The sequence below is a fragment of the Lepisosteus platostomus genome, chromosome 5 (genome assembly GCF_059453375.1).
Source record: "Lepisosteus platostomus isolate fLepPlt1 chromosome 5, fLepPlt1.hap1, whole genome shotgun sequence".
Lineage (NCBI taxonomy): Eukaryota > Metazoa > Chordata > Actinopteri > Semionotiformes > Lepisosteidae > Lepisosteus > Lepisosteus platostomus.
The window spans coordinates 5886325-5899527 of NC_142615.1; the positions used below are offsets into that span (position 1 = coordinate 5886325).

At 38.9% G+C, this 13203-nt stretch overlaps 3 non-coding genes across 3 annotated transcripts; all 3 read left to right on the plus strand.

The window, feature by feature from the left end:
- Nucleotides 1-566: 566 nt before the first annotated feature.
- Nucleotides 567-655, plus strand: trnay-gua (transfer RNA tyrosine (anticodon GUA)). The gene is given in 2 exon segments: nucleotides 567-603; nucleotides 619-655. It is a non-coding gene; the product is annotated as a tRNA-Tyr (tRNA).
- A 3483-nt stretch (nucleotides 656-4138) lies between these two features.
- trnal-uag (transfer RNA leucine (anticodon UAG)) lies at nucleotides 4139-4220 on the plus strand. The gene has a single exon. It is a non-coding gene; the product is annotated as a tRNA-Leu (tRNA).
- A 7166-nt stretch (nucleotides 4221-11386) lies between these two features.
- On the plus strand, nucleotides 11387-11460 carry trnay-gua (transfer RNA tyrosine (anticodon GUA)). Its single transcript has one exon. It is a non-coding gene; the product is annotated as a tRNA-Tyr (tRNA).
- The last annotated feature ends 1743 nt before the right edge of the window (nucleotides 11461-13203 follow it).

Genomic DNA, 13203 nt, shown 5'->3' on the forward strand with positions numbered 1-13203 from the left:
ATGTAGTTCAAATTATACATTATATACAATATTGTATTCAAATGTCTAATCATCATAAAAAACACAACTAGTAAACTTCAGTTACAAATTCTAGTAACATGGCAATATATATAGTAATGACAAACACAAACTAATTACATGAACACGCTAATACTTAACTCAAAACCACATTTCGATTCAAATATAAATTTTTAAAATTTACAACTTCTTTATTTCCACGAAAATATTATTAATGTAGCACAAACGCTAATTTCTAATAAAGACAGAAAGAAACTGTTTGTTTTGTGTCTACTGGTGATCCTCCTCTCGATACTAATGAAATGTTTAATATGATCCCTCGAGAAAAAAAAGGAATCAATTTCCGCCTGGAATGATTGATGCCCCATCAAACATTTTGTAATATCCCTGGAAGTTTATACAGTAGAATCCTGGTTCGTGGCTTAAATTCAAGGTAAATGAGACTAAGGAAACGAGTTGGAAACTTGATGTCGAAGTGGGATTTAAATCACTCATTTCACATTTTACTTCATTGGGCAGTATGTGCCAGAGAGCAATGCCACTGCATCTCTTCGATAGCTCAGTTGGTAGAGCGGAGGACTGTAGTGGAGTCAACAGGGAATCTTTAGGTCGCTGGTTTGATTCCGGCTCGAAGGAAGGTGCTTTTCATGTAATTTAATCAAAGAGTTAAAAAAGCGACTCTGTTTTATTCAGACATTGATCAAAAGCTCAATAATCGACTAAGCAAAGGCTCCTGTTCCGAATTCAGCCCACGTCTGATTGTCTTTTTTTTGCCAAGATCTGATCTTTGAATTAAGGGACTTCACTGTCTGCTTTGTAATTCAAAAATACATACAAATGTCAAGTTTTTTGTAGATATAAAGGTGTTCTCTGTTTTCAAAGGATAGTTACTTAATTGGCATAATGATTTGGTATCGTTGTATTATAAAGTTTGTGCTTTCTGTGTTTTTATCGTATTGTGAACTTATTTTTTAAACAAATGCTTACAAAGGCAAACACGGCACACATCTGTTTTTACCAGCGGTGAATTGTACATTTTTATTAAGTACAAGCTACTGTGCACTTCTGGGAGTATAACAGGTTCGATATAAAGTGGCAAAAATATAAAAGGGGAAAATACCCCAGACTGCGTGTAAAGCCCTCGTTGTGACTGTTTTAGATAAAAATGGCGTACTGTGCACGAAATTTTGCAGAAACACAGTCTGATATTTTGATAATTATTATTTTAATAATTTTATAAGTATGAGGCCCCGGATCCAAATCTTCAGTTCTGATTTTTTTAAGTGATATCTTTCCTTCCTGTCGTGGAAGTCACACGATGTGTGCAATTGTTTTTTTTACGTTACGATCCAAAGAGCCTCAGACTCACTGTAACCAAACCAGGATGGATTCTGCTGGGAGCCGGACTGAGCTCATTCTCACTCCCTGTGCTGAAAACAGAATTAGCTCTTCCCCGAACATCGTCTACAGCTGCTGGATTGTGCTCTGCATCTTACTGCTCCGGCAGTTACTTTGACGAAAGACAAATCACTTGTGCGCTTTTAACCTTCTCGCAGCTACGGGCGAGACTGACGCTCACGATATGAAGGCACCCGCTGGTATACCTTCTCTAACTTTCAGTCGCGACAGACTTCGCTTTTTTAAAAAAAAAGTAGATATAGCCCTGAAAAAAGCATTAGCTTTATCAGTTTTATATTAATCTATTTTGAATCAAAGTTTGATATTTTGTTTTATTTTTTATTGCATTTTACATAATAATAATAATCATTATTGCTTACACTTATATAGCGCTGTTCTGGATACTCCACTCAATGCGCTTTACAGGTAATGGGGACTCCCCGCCACCACCACCATTCTCCTGAATGATCACAGAGAGTCAGGACCTTGGTTTTACGTCTCAGCCGAAGGACGGCACCTGTTTACAGTTTAGCGTCCCCGTCATTGTACTGGGGTATCAGGACCCGCATGGACCGCAGGGTGTGCGCCCAGCGACAGAAACCAGACGTGTGTCGGGCTCGGCTGCGAGCAGGACAATGACGTCACGTGGACAAAGTAGAGGAATTCAAAACGGTTCTATAAAAGACCTGTGTCAGCTGTTGGTTTGCAGTCTGGACTCTAAATCCTCCGATCCGATTTTAAATCTCTCTAATACCTGAGCGGCTTCTTCCGAGTATTTATTCGTATACTTATTATGTGTAAGTGTATAGATGAAACCTTTCATAGTGTAACGCTTACAGCCGACAGGCACTGTGTAAGAGCCGGTGTACCAGAGCAGGTGACGTCACTGCCCTTCCGTGTAATAGCAGGAACACAGCCCGTGGGTTGTGGGGAGATCTATCTTCAGCTCACCGGGCTGGGTTGCTCCAGAGAGACATGGGAGTCCCGGGTTCGAGCCCCCGACGGTGGGGAGCCGACCTAATGCGGCGACGGCGCCCGCCTGAGCCCTTGTTGCGTTACAATATATTGTTCAGTTTAAATCAAAATGCTTTACTAATACAAGAGAGAAGTATAGTATGAAGGATGTGACAAATGTATGATTTCACGGAACAAAACGGTTTTTATTTGCATTCGAAATGAAGCGGAATTTTAGCGCAACACACAAGCCCTTTGTCTTTTTTAGTGATTTTTAAACAGACGTAGAAAACGCGTTTTTTTAACACTATAATAGCAGGATCAGTGGCGTAATGAATAACGCGTTAGGCCTCGTGTCAGAAAATTATAGGTTCGACTGCCATCTGGCTTGTTGAGGTTATACCACTTACATTCTTTTATATAAATGAACTGCACCTGAAAGCTATAGAAAACACTTTGGGTAAGTTGTCTGCAGCCTCCTGCGTCGACAACTTACCCAAAACACTGTACTGTCTGGAGATCAGCTCCAGCTCTGAACTCAATTGCAATGAAAAACCATGCGTAACAAAACTGGAGAACAGCTGAACTTGCTCAGTTCGGTGATGAGGGTTCAGAACTGTCGTTGTTGTAATTAGCACGAACTGCACAGGCTCTGAATCAGACCATGTCAATTAGTCTGATCAGTGTAGGACACGTTAATGTAGAATTATTAATAGGTTTATTAGTTAGTTAGTTCAGGTTTACCCACCTGAACTAATGTAGAATTATTACTTGGTCTGTCTCTTATATAAATGAATGTCAGATTTTTGAAAAGTATTCGGAATTGACAGGGTGCCCCTTTGGAACAGTCGTCAGAAAATGTGAGAAAATGAAAGTTATGTAAGCTCTCACACAAAGCATTGAAGATTGGAATCTGAGTGTAAAAAAGCTACCTGTCTCCCAATGATAGGCAGGGATACACACCATGACTCGAATAGACTCAGCGAACTTTAACACCTATGATATTACGAGTGCTTTGCACGTGTCGAATTTCAAGAAGGAACTACTACAACAGTTTGGACATAATTCAATACCACTGGCAAAGTCCAATGCCGGCAACTTCTCACTCATGGAATTTGGTCTTTGAATGGCTGGCGGGAAAATTCATTTATACTCCTTTTGCACGCTCAGCTGAAACATGTTAAAATAACAACGCAGATTTGTTGGAGAACCTGACAAGAATTATTGGGTTAGTACTGTATGTATTCTTGTATATTTACTTTAATTTTAATATAAATGTAAACATGCATGCTGTATAAGCTATTGTAATTTTAAAATATGTTAGCTGAGGATGCGAGGGGGGCTATTATACCTTGTGAAACACGCAAGGAACCGTAAAAAAGGCTGATATTTGAATAAAATTGGCGATCACAAGAAAACCACAATTTATGTGGTATTATCATCAATATCCTTCAAAATCGACGTTCAAATGAAGGATTTGAAGAAACTATGAAAAAAGCAATAGTAGTAGGAGAGGATTTTGATTTTTGCTCTTCAAGTCAGTAGATCGACGTAGAGTTGCGCCCCTACAAACAGCACAAAGGATGAAACCCACCTCCTTCGTTATTGCTATGTTTGTGCCGGTGAAAGTAGCGTTTGTGCTATTGAAAGCATCTCAGAAGATGAAGGTGCAGTCACTTCCACATGTCATGATATCATTAGATCCGACGACAAGAGCTGAAGCCCCCCAGTCCAAGCCAGCAATGTGAGGAAGATGGACATGGAGGAAGGTAGCGTGGCCGAGCGGTCTAAGGCGCTGGATTTAGGCTCCAGTCTCTCTGGGGGCGTGGGTTCAAATCCCACCGCTGCCAAATATTAATGTTTTAAGACCTGCAATACGATCAGTAAAAGTGCTTTTTGTTAGGCTGCAGGTGTTAAGATATAAACTTTCTAAAAGACAGGCTTAACATCAAGGCAGAAAAAATATTTTGTTTTCTCAACAGAAATTGTCTTTGGCACGTTCAGCTTTATGTAGGGAACAACATCTGCCAAGATCACTTTTGAGGCAGTGCACATTAATTCTTCACGCCGAATCGTTGGCAGGGGTAAAGCTTATTAAATCTTTGAACATAGCGCTCCATCAGAAGTACTTTGTTCGTGATCAAAAGAGATCAGAGGATTAACTTCATGAATTCACATAGCATACCTTACAGGAAAGATTTAAAAGGGGAATTGATTGTGCTTCCTGATGTTGTTCCTGTGGTTTCTTTGGATACAAAGGTGAATGTTCTTTGACGTTCTGCTAGAGTATCCACTGGGTGAGCTTTATCAATCAGCTCGGATAGGTCATCAGTGCTCCGTCTCCGGAAAATAATCAGCACTGTCGATCACGAGTTTACAGATTTCTCCAAATAACAACTATACATTTTAACCCAGCGGTTAGCATTCCTTCAATCCAATAGTTTTACTCTGGGTAAAAAGCAGCGCAATCTACAGAGAGATGATATTCAAATATTTCAACGTTCTGTTGGATTACCTGTATGGAGATATCGCTCAGAATTCCTAATATGATTTTGAGTTCAGTTTTGCTTTACTACTTTCAGAGTCTTTTATTGACCTTGCTGAAGTAGAGAAGTGACATAATCACAAATGCAACCTACCTGTGCTGCTGTTTCTGGTTAATAATTATTATTGCGAGGAAAAAAAAACAGCTCCTTGCATTAAGAGCAAGAGCAACCAACGCGCTCTCTTGTTGAGTTGGGTTTTTTCCGTGGTGCTCTTCCACAGATGCAAAGTTATTTGGCGAGCAAGGACCTCTGAGAAGGAGCCTGAATCCGTCAAGAACTCTGAAATTCTAATATCGCACTACCGTCTTGTGTACAGAGATCTGCTTCTTCCTTTTTGAGTGTTTTGGTGTTTAAGAGCACACTTCCTACCTCGAATGTTAGTTTCAGGAGATGTGTTACCAGATCAAAGATCATCTTGAAAAGATTTGGGATGCACTGGCTCAGTTATTTGAAGGAACCTATACCACCAACGCACTTCTGAGAAGCACCTGCACATTTTCGCAATCCTCTCTCTCACCTACAAAGTTATGAAGACACAGACGACCAACAAAAACTAATTTGATTCACTCAATTATTTGTCCATCTCTAAAGCCTGTGTGTATTGACAAGGCAATTCAAAAGCACATATTAAATAAGAACACGATCCTTCTTGTTACCATTCACGTGGTTGGAGCGTTGTTTCGCCCTTTAACATTCTTCTACAATATTTACAAAAGGGCTTTATCACTGGAGTTGTGTGCATCAGTCCATGAACATCAACTGTACTGCTGTTTTTCTATGCGTAATTTAATCGCAAGCACTTAAAAGATGCAAAAAGGTTTCAAAGAAAACATAATTGAAAGACAGTCGAGTAAGGAGGTAGAAAAACGCACTCCCCCATTGAAGAATCAACCACCGTCGCCCATGTGACTGGATATAAAAATAAATTATTCATTTCAATTATTCATGAAGGGTGGATTGTGGTCAGTAAACATATGCACATATTTAAGTCAGTTCCACCATCTGTGGCATAGGGGATGTAGCTCAGTGGTAGAGTGCATGCTTTTCATGTATGAAGTCCTGAGTTCAATCTCTGGCGTCTCCAGATGTCTTATATTATTGTGCTCACATCGCAATCTTCTGTTGAGTAAGAACTCTTTGCTCGTGTTCATAGAGAGCCAGGTTTACACAATTAAATTCAGTCACACACGAAGTGCTACAGTCTTGCTCTGCTGTTTTAAATGTACCTCCAAAGCATTTCGTTTGGTTAACTACCAAATGATTTGAACTAATTTTACGTCATATTCAGGAAATCCAGAGAAGGTCATCAGACTTTTAGTGGCTGTTGAAGAAAACACCTGTTGAATCTCACCAGGGATTTCTTGAGAGATCATTCAGCGAGCAAGTCCTCCCTCTGGACTCCAAATATTTTGGGTTAAACTGTTATTCACATACTCTAACGAAGAGAAATGTTAGTGTCTTCCGGTGTGTGAGCCCATTTCTAAAAAAAAAAAGTTATATAAATTGAATTGTTCAACTTTTTAGGCTTGCATAGTCTTATTAATATTTCAGTTAAATCTTTTTTTCTGTAGTAACATCAGTTGATATTAATATTAGTCCTGATTTATAATTTTTTTGTCATGGTTGATCTTAAATAATTTTGTAATTAGTTTCAGTTTTGAAAAATCATGCAGAGAAGCTACCAAAACTGGTAATGTTCATATAATGTGTAATGCAATAGCAGCATTGTGGGTTGAAAACAAAAAGTATATCATGGTATGAATCCTAACACTTCATAGACAGCGTTCTAGGACTTCTCGCTTCAGATAAAGTTGTCAATACATCATAGATTTCTACTCAATCAATATCAGCAGTGTTATCGCTACCGAACGCTAAATATAGATCCTGGCAATACTTCGTGAGATCTTCGTAAGAAAATCCAAAATACTACGGAAGGAATCAAATTTATATGTTTCTTTGGATCGAGAAGATGATCATTATGAGACTCAAAACATGCCTGTCTTTTCTTTTTTCGAGGACAAATGGATTATTGAGGTGTAAAGATGGGTTCAAAACCAAAATCACCTGCTATCGCTGCTGTTTCTTCAAATCCTTCAACTGATCATCGATATCGAGGAATAATATTATACAATTGTGGTTTTCTGTTAATTGCCAATTTGACTAATTACATCTTCGTTTACAGATGTCTTGCATGTATCACAAGGTATAATAGTCGTCGTGCGTCCTCAGTTAAAATGTACGACAAAAGTACAACATTTATGGTTACATCCATATTAAAATGAAGGTAAATATACCAAGATATTAAAATACAATTGTACAGTCCTAACTTAATAATGCCTGTGATCGCGGAAATCAAATATACAGTACAGATGGATTCAGAGTGTGCTTTCCAACTTTTGTGCAACATTTTCCTTTGATAGGGTGGAGTTGTCTTCACAATCTGGGTTAAATAAAAAGGGGTGACGTCAGTGTTAAACAGCTTTCCTTCTTGGAGAACAATGGTTGTGTTCCATATTTCTAATTATTTTGGTTTCAAGATCGCAATTTAGTGTGAAACATAAAAGCCAGCTGGATAAGCTTTATTAATTTCCCTCATGGGATCAATAAAGTATCTACAGCAGTGGTTCTCAAACTTTTTGGACCAAGTACCACCCCTAATCCAACCAAAGCATCCAAGTACCACCTACAAGTCATCATCTCATAGGAACCCCAGAAATTCTCAATGACCAACATGAGTGTACGTGCACATACATATAATAAATATTATAATAATGAACTTTATTTGATATAGCGCCTTTAAAGGTGGCTTCTCAAAGTATTTTACAGAAAAAAAACATTAACAACAACTAATAAAAAAGCACCATTTCAGTGAGAGGGGTGAGCCTATTTAGTTGAGCAAAGGAGATGTGAATTAATTTTTCGAGCCATGATACAATTCACAACAGAGTCTAACAGATATTAAATCGTCAGGCATTTTCTTGACGGCAAAGGTCTCGCGGTGGATGTTGTAATGCGTACATTAATTTCTGGAGCAACCTCTCTAATTCGTGCAACTGCACCGTTATGTCGGCTTGTCATTGCTCTAGCACCGTCTGTACAAACTCAGACACATTTTATCAAGTCGAGGTCATTCTCTTCGATAAATTCATTCAGAAGCTGAAATATGTGCTCTCCTGTAGATCCTGTTGGTAGTGGTTTACAGAACAGAAAGTCTTCATGGGACATACCCTCAAACTCGTATCTAACGTAAACAAGCAAATTGGCCAAATCGACTACAGACTCATCTAATTGCAGTGAAAAACATCTGCTCATCTTAACGCGCTCTATCAGTGTACTTTTGATATAATCCTTCATTTCAATAATTCTATGAATGACTGTGTCTTTCAGGGGGAGGGGGGCAGCAGGTCGAGCTGTTTAGCAGCTTTTTTTCCACACATAATACGTGTCAGCTCTTTTGCCAACGGTAAATAAGGTTCTTCAAAAATAGTGTAGTTTACCTGCTTTAGCAATCCGCAAGCTTTTTCCGCGTTTCCGTTTTTATTTCCGTATTTATTTAAAGTTTTTATTTCATGCGCATGGGAGCGAAACACAGAGACGCTCGGTGTATTTTTCTCAAATTCGAACAGTTCTTAAATATTTTTCTATCACGCTTTCGTGTGCTCACAAGATTGCCTGCGTTCATAGCACGTATTTCTATGCATTCCTGTGTTTACAATGTTGGCATTGTTCCAAAATCACGCATATTCTCCTTTCTCCCTATTTGCTGGAAATACAATAGCTATTTTTAAATACAAGTGGTCACTTGCATCCGTAGCACGCATTCCTATAGAGTGGTATAGAATTACAGAGTATCTCTTGTGTCCACTGAAGTATTAGCACGCACTGTATCATAGTACGTAGGCTGCGTATTCGACACGTATTAAAATACAAAATATGAAAACCCGTCCCGATTTTTCAGTGCACACTACACAGTTCCAGGGTCATTTGGCGTACCACCTGGTGGCACTCCACGTACCACTGCCGGTACGCGTACCACAGTTTGAGAACCACTGATCTACAGTATCTGTAAATCTCTTACACGTCATTTACAATGGCTGTTCAACTAATAGCCCGTGCAGGGATCAAACCCTAGCTGTTGGTACAGTACGAGTTGCGTAAGGCTCTGTAACGCGCAGATGAGAAACTAACCTCTGCTTCTTCATTATATACACAGTGAGCTATATATGCGAGCTTACTGCCTCCTACGGGCTCTTTATTTGATTGCGGTACAATACCGGCTGTGGAGATAAAGTGACACGGGTGTGTAAATTAAAAGGCTCATAGTGTCCCTGGGAGGGCTCAAACCACCACCCTTTTGGTTAACAACCACAAACAACCACAAAACCACAAAGACTCATGTACAGCTTAACACTTCTCGGTCTCAGTGAAAGTGATACACTCCGTAAAATTTCCAGAGATTCATTTATTTTTAAAGGAAAATCACCAACAGCGGCCGAGATCTACTGGAGTTTTTTCATTCTATACTGGGATTTCTGAAGGGTACCCTGTGAAAATACGAGTTTTGACGAGAAGGGATGGACATATAAGGTCAAAAGGCTTGAGGAATTGAACCTTAAGGTGAAGACTGCGGGTTCAGTAGCAGCAGAACCTGATTAGTATCAGTTGTCTCCCATATACTTTGAAAATGAACTTGGGGATTTAGAGTCAGACGTGCTACCGTTGCACCATGGGGTACTTAATTAAAAAAAATAGGAAAAAAAACCTCCACAAGAGCTGCGCAGGAAGAATAAAATGTGGTCTGGGATGAAGAGACTCTCTTCAGAAGAGCTGCGCTCTTCACAGGAGATTTTTTTTTTGTGGTTGATTTGTCTCCTTTGGGGAATTCAAAGGCGCTGATAGCTGTGACCTCGTGGCGCAAAGGTGGCATGTTTGATTCCAGATCAGAAGGCTGCATGTTCAAATCACGTCGAGGTCTGCTTTTAGTTTTTCAGGTTCTGCTCATCCTAAACACGGAATTCACACCATGTAGTTGAGTTATATCTGTACAACACATAGATAATCTAAACTAAATAGAGCCCTACTGGACATACAGTTAGGATCTCACACAGCGAATACCCTTGAACACAAGAGAGAAGGCACAGTTCACATCTGCGAAACATCACATCCGTCTTTAGAGACAGCTACATAAGAGAATGGAATCCCGGAAGTTTCAGATAACTTCTTTTAATACAGGTTCAAGCAAACCTGAAAGTTAATGAGTTTCCGGACACTTTTGTTTTATTAAAAAGTGTCTGAAGCCTGAAAATGTAATTTGGAAAAAAAAAACGCTATTGGACATTAGCAGGTACTTTTTGTAACGATTTGCTATTTCATGCTGGAAAACAAAGGAAACAGACCCAACGTTTGCTTTCAGGTGCGGTTCATTACATAACAGACTGAGGAGCTTGAATATAATTTACACGAGCCAGGTAGAAGTCGAACCTACAATCTTATGATCCGAAATCAGACGCGTTATTTATTAAACCGCTGGCATTTCACATGACCTGAATTTCCCCATGGTGTGCTCAGCGTCACTACTAGTAATGCACCGCTCCGTCTAAAATTTCAAAGTGAGAAACATGTGTTTTCTGATTTTTATGAGTTTTAAAATATAATCTCTTTAAATATGACAAGGGGTTTATGTTTCGCACTGAAATTCCGATTGATTGAGAATTCAAAGAAAGACTGTTTTCTTCCACAACACCGTATAATTATCACATCCACCAGACTCTCCAACCTCTCCAGACCTTGCTGGGTGAGCAATTGCTCCGATAAATCAGGTCACGTATCATGTTAAATCATTTCTTCTCAACACATTTCCTGGTGCACGTTTTCTCTATGAAAAAAAGTACATTTTTCCCTTGCACGATTTCTAGTTTTTATCAAAGCGTACAGAAAGAAAAAGAAGAAGAAATAGTGTCGCAAAAGAACTCTGTCGCCCTTGGGAGATGTCAAACGCATTGGACATTAAAAATGCCAGATTAAAGCCAGTTCTCTTCATTTCTCAGTGTCGGGGCTGCTATGTAAAAGAGGCACTTTGCTCCGAGAGCAGGTTCAGTGCTTACTGAACGCAGATGTCTCAGAGCGGTGTGTCCAAGTGGCTGTAAAAGGTGGTGGTTGTCCTGTCACCGTAGCTTAAAGCGCCTCTTTATTAAACACAGAAACCGAAATTCAAATCCCAGCTGTGTCTTTCTTCCTTTCTTGTAGTACAGAACGTACCATTTTGGGCAATCACAAAAGGCTTGATTTCGTTAAATGCATGTGTTCATTTCCTTTCTGGAAAACTTATTTTTGATGAAATTCACACAGCTTGCGGAAAATGAAATCTAATTCTTGGTTATCAGTGCAGAAGAAATATTACCGGCTGGCAAAATAAACGGTAAGAGATTTTTTTTTTACCGGAAATTTGTGATTCGAGAGAAGACAAGTCAGTGTCTGTGGCGCAATCGGTTAGAACGTTCGGCTGTAAACCGAAAGGTTGGTGGTTCGAATCCACCCAGGGACGGATTTCTTTTGCGATATAAACATTGTCTTCAGTCGATTGGATTTCTCAGCGAAACCATAGCCATTTTAATATTTGCAAGAAATGCGAGTGTTTAACACCTGTCAGGATCACCAGGAAATGTCCAATAATGCCCAACATCGTAACTCTCCAGAAAACCATATTCACCCAAGAAAAATGATCGTCGAATCGTCATTTGTACTCCAGTTGAATCCTCTGCTGAAATATTTTAAAAATACAATGCAGGTTTGTTTGAGAACTTGACAAGCATTGTTACGATAGCACTGTGCAGTTGGATTTTTTGATATTTTGACATATTTACCTTAATTTTAAGCATAAATACTATACAGTCTATTGTAATTTTAAAATATGTTAGCTGAGGATGCAAAGGGGTGAAAGGGAAAGGTCAGAGGGTATAGTAACAACAAGGTTAGGATTGGTGGAGGTGGTAGGGGTGTTGATGGTTTTTCTCTTTAGAGGATGATTGAATGTTTTATCCTTCTCTGAAGTGAGAAACTGGAAGAGTTGGGAGTTGAGAGATCTGATGAGGTTAGATATAAAAGGAAGTTGATGTGGAGCTGTTAGCAGTAAAAATTACTTAATGTCTTTGATGTTGTCAACAAAGATAATTTTCTTTTTATCTTTGCTGACTACAGTTTATCTTTGCTTACTGCCCTGTCTTTCTAACACCTGAAGAAGGCTCCACAGCTAAAACGTTGTGATTCTTTTTTTCTCTTTTCAGCATGGAATAATCCTTTACTTGTTCCTTTGCAGCCTACGCATGCTGACACAGCTACTCACCTGATATTTAACATTCCTATAATCACAAATAAGAATACCACTGTGGGTATTTTTTCCATGATTATTTATTCTGTCATTGAAGCATATTTATATCATACCGAAGTGTCATAATCACTGAAATTTTTATTTTCATTTAGAAAATAAGAAAATGATAAATCACTATGAATTGCATTTAGCCTGTTCTGATCTAGATATTCTATATACTTTAACATGCCATGTTCACAATGTCACAACTCAGAAATGCAACAGTGAAGTGTTGTAATAACAAATGTACATACTGTTGGTGACATTGAGATGTTTTGGTAATGAGGAAGGAGGGACATGCAATGTTCACAGGATCAAATTTAAAAAACAATACAGTAAAATGTATTGTACTTCGGGATTATGAGGGCCTGTTCCATTGTGTCTCACACCTCAGTGTCAGAATTTTGAAACGTTTTTATAACCAGGGGGAAAACACTTTAACCAAATCAGCCAAGGTGCTGTCAGAGTATTAACATCATGTCTGCGTCGGTGATTACAGCTGACTATCGCTGGAGGACAGTTCACTGTGAACAAGTCAGCCTGCATAATGAGGGGGAAGAGACTGACCTCTGTGATGCACTATAGAGTTACACTAACCTTCTATCCAACTGTTCTATGCTGCATTCTACCCTAGTGGTAAATATTGGTTTCCGTGCGTGTAATATTCCTTTTGTTGTCAAATATTTTTTAAGCACAAAGTTTGCTGTTGAAAATAAGCCTTGTGGTTCTCAATGTTGTGATCCTTTTCCCCCAGTGTCACCCAAATTGATACATTGTGCTTTGGCAATTCTTCAGGCTATATTGTTTAGAGGAGCTCAGTTGAATTAGTTTGCGTAGATAAAGTATTTATTTTCCCTTTAATCCTTTAAAACATTACATTTTCAATGCATTGTACTGTATCTTTCTTCCTACTAATTGTCA